Raw genomic sequence first — 3,962 nt, 5'->3', positions numbered from 1 at the left:
AGGTACAATGAATTGGAAACGAGTGGTGCTGAATTGTTGCTGTTTTTATTGTTGTTGTTGACAGTTATTCATGAGTGATACTTGAGCACTTCCACCGTGCCAGGAATAAGGCTTTAAATCAATCTCACAACAATCCAAAGAGGTTGTGTCCTTGTTACTCACATTTCACAGATGAGGAAACTGAGGCTCAGGGAAATTCAGTGCCTTGACCAAAATGTGTGTTTCCGTGACCAAAATGTGTGTTTTAAGTGTCAGCAAGTGCCGATACTGGCATTTGAACCTGGATCTGTCTGATTTTAAACCTGCCCTCTTAAGCTATTACTCCACTTCCTTGCTGTCATGAACTGAAAAGAGTGGTAAAAGGAATCAGTGGAATAAAAGACTGTTAACTAAGCCCCTTAAAGCCCCAAATGAAGATCATGACAGGACAAGACTGTGTAGAAGAAAGAGGTGGTCGTGGGAAGAGGAGCCTTGGATGAGGAGAAGCTAGCAAGAGGGGCGCCAATGGCACACATCTATCTACCATCCAAAGCATTACTGACAAACTCTTCCTTTATTACTAAGCAAATTGTTTTTACCTGAAAACTTTAACTCCCTAACAAACATTGCAGCATCACAATACCACACAGTAAAAAGCAGGTCATCCCAAACATGCATATAGATAACCAGAGAAAGAGAGAACTGGTTATCCACTTGGTGACCTGGCCAATTGGTAAACGAACTGGAAAAATATCTGCTGCCTTAATAACTACTCCACGAAGTAACCTTCTCTCAATGAGTTCTTTGTACAGCATTCTCTGTTAACCTATCCATTAGGGTAAGAGTGAATCTCTCAGGAAGGATGCACCTGGACTTGGGTGCACCTATTGGCTTTGTGACCCTAGACAAGCTTTGTAAGAGCTCTAGGCATCATCTCTAACATATGCCTAGTAGATCTATCCTAGGTTTATGGAGAGGATTAACTGAGATGATACACGTGAAACAGTACAATGCTTAGCCCATAGTAAGTGCTCAAACATCTTAGCTGTTGTTATTAAAGATGTTATAAGACAGGTAAAGCGCTTTATAAGCTCTTCAAGGCAGTTAGAGGCATCCTTTCTCTTTGCTACTTAATTAGCAATGATATTTTTCTGTTGGGGATACAAAAATCTGCCATTTAGTGCCTCTGTATCAGGCAAGCACATTTCTGCTGTGGGTAGTACCACTTATTGATGTGGGATAGAGATCTAATTAAGCACAATACATTGGAACTCCATGAGTCAAATCCTAGAGCTGCAGTGGTCCGGGGGCGTGGAGGGTGGCACCACTGCTAATTGAACATTTCCTCTGGGGCTTTTTGTTTCCCTCTGGCTTCCTGTGAAGCTGCTCACTGGGTTCAAGCGCAGCCAGGGTTTGCAGTGCAGTTAAATGACGCCCCAGTTGCACAGTTGCACAAGGCTTTGTTTGGGTATTGCTCAGTCAAAATGATGTAGGAGCTGGGTGGTTGGCGGGGGGGGGGGGGGGGGTGCGATCTACTGCAACTGTTCCTCATTACCCAGATAAGCTTGAGAAGTCTCCCAATTAACCTTCATGTGTAATAAAGCCAATCAGTACCGAAAACAAGAATTTCTCATTTACTGAAATGATATTTGGCTTGTGATAGCTGTCTGGGAATGTTGAACCAGGTAGAAAACATGGAGAAAATCACCCTCTGTCCCGCAAATTTAAGCTTGGTGATTATATATATATATAAAAAAAAAAAAGACCAAGAATTTCATTTGGTAGCCTAAGCTGTTTTTGTCCTGATTTCAAGGTAAGAATAGAAATATATATTAGTCTTCTGCTGTAAAATAATATACTAAAACATACCTGCAACTTAAAACCTGATATAAATGTATGAGGCATATCAATGTTTTCCTAAGTTCTTGTGGCTTAAAAATCTAAAGAGCAGAAACTAATTTGGAAACATATTTTCCTTACAGATATGTTTCATCTTTTCAGAGAAAGAAAAGAGAGTAAAGAAAATGCAGCATTTATGTAAATAACAGAAGGACACGTCGCTATAAAAATTAATATGGCCAGTCAAATGATACTATTTTTTGAGATCTTGCTGTGTCCACATTACTGTGCTATACTGGAGGGTCAATATAATATTAAGGGTGAGAAGAATAAACCTCACTAATTTTGTGTCTAATAGGCCCTTAAATATTTATTGAAATGAATTCAATTTAACTTCATTGAATTGATTTATACTGACTTGAATTAGGACAATTATAACACACTGTCACTATACTTAAATCTCTAATCTAGCTAAGGAATTAAATATAAATGCATGAAATTTTAAATAATACAAATAATGAATAACAATACATGACTATAATTTTTTAAAATAATGGCTATTCTCCAGACAGTAGTTGTTTATCTCTGTCCACCTCCTCTCCCACCTAAACATGCGCCACCGACCTCATGGAAAACTCAATGGACGTGGGCATGGACCCTGAGGTCCCAGAGCTATCGTTTTGGTTGTCAACTAAAGGCTGACAAAGATTATCACTTTAAAGTAGATAATAATGAAAATGAGCACCAGTTATCTTTAAGAACAGTCAGTTTAGGGGCTGGTGCAAAGGATGAATTGCATACTGTTGAAGCAGAGGCAGTGAATTATGAAGGCAGTCCAGTGAAAGTAACACTGGCAACTTTGAAAATGTCTGTATAGCCAACAGTTTCCCGTGAGAGCTTTGAAATTACACCACCTGTGATCTTACAGTTGAAGTGTTGTTCAGGGCCTGTGCATCTTAGTGCACACACTTAGTAGCTGTGGAGGAAGATACAGATTCAGAAGATGAAGAGGAGGAGGATGCGAAACTCTTAAGTACATCTGGAAACCCTTTCTGCCCCTGTAAGTGATAGCAAGTTTCCACAGAAAAAAAAGTAAAACTTGCTGCTGATGAAGAAGAAGATGATGATGTTGATTTTGGTAATGAGGAAGCTAAAGAAAAAAGCTCCAGTAATGAAATCTATAGAAAATGCTCCAGCCAAAAATGCATAAAAATCAAACCAGAATGGAAAAAACTTGAAACCTTCAACACCGAGATCAAAGGTCAAGAATCCTTAAAAAAAATAGGAAAGAACTCCTAAAACACCAAAAGAACCTAGTTCTATAGAAGACATTAAAGCAAAAATGCAAACAAGTATAGAAAAAGATTGTTCTCTTCCCAAAGTGGAAGCCAAGTTCATCAGTTATGTGAAGAATTCTTTCCAGATGACTGACCAGGAGTCTATTCAAGATCTCTGCAGTGGAAGTGGAGGAAGTCTCTTTAAGAAAATAGTTTAAATGGTTTGTTAAAATTTTCCATCTTTTTCATTTCTGTAACAGTTGTCATCTGGCAGTCCTTTTTACAATGCAGAATGAGAACTTTCCCTACCATTTCTGATACATGTTGTCCAGGTTCCATTGCTAAGAATGTGTTGTCCAAAATGCCTGTTTAGTTTTTAAAGATGAAACTCCACCCTTTGCTTGGTTTTAAGTATGTATAGAATGTTATCATAGGGCATAGTAATAGTGGTGGTCAGACAAATGGAAATGGTGGGGAGACAAAAATATACATGTGAAATAAATTAAATATGTTAATAAACAAATAAATAAGTATAATTAATAAATAATGGTAGACACACAAGAAGTTGCAAAAATGATACACAGAATCCCATGAATCCTTTACCCAGCTTCTATGGTGCCATTTTATTTGACTGTTGTATAATATCAAAATCAGGGAACTGACACTGGTACCATACTGATAACTAGACTACAGACTTTATTTGGTTTTCTCCAGTTTTTGCCTGCCACTCAACTGTATGTGTATATGTGTGTGTGCTTATAATAGCATGTAGTTCTATGCGATTTAATCTCCTGTATAGATTTGTGTAACCACCACCACAATCAGGACACAGAACTATTCCCTCACGCCAAAGGGACCCCTTCAGTT

The 3,962-nt window shown here is 38.2% G+C and overlaps 1 pseudogene across 1 annotated transcript; it reads left to right on the top strand.

Annotated features, from left to right (window-relative positions):
- The first annotated feature begins 2,445 nt into the window (after positions 1–2,445).
- Positions 2,446–3,300, top strand: LOC309831644 (nucleophosmin-like; annotated as a pseudogene). The gene has a single exon. The product of its transcript is annotated as a nucleophosmin-like (transcript).
- The last annotated feature ends 662 nt before the right edge of the window (positions 3,301–3,962 follow it).

Source organism: Grampus griseus, assembly GCF_964374135.1.
Source record: "Grampus griseus genome assembly, chromosome: 13".
In the NCBI taxonomy this organism is placed as follows: domain Eukaryota; kingdom Metazoa; phylum Chordata; class Mammalia; order Artiodactyla; family Delphinidae; genus Grampus; species Grampus griseus.
This window is presented reverse-complemented; position numbering and strand designations above follow the sequence as displayed.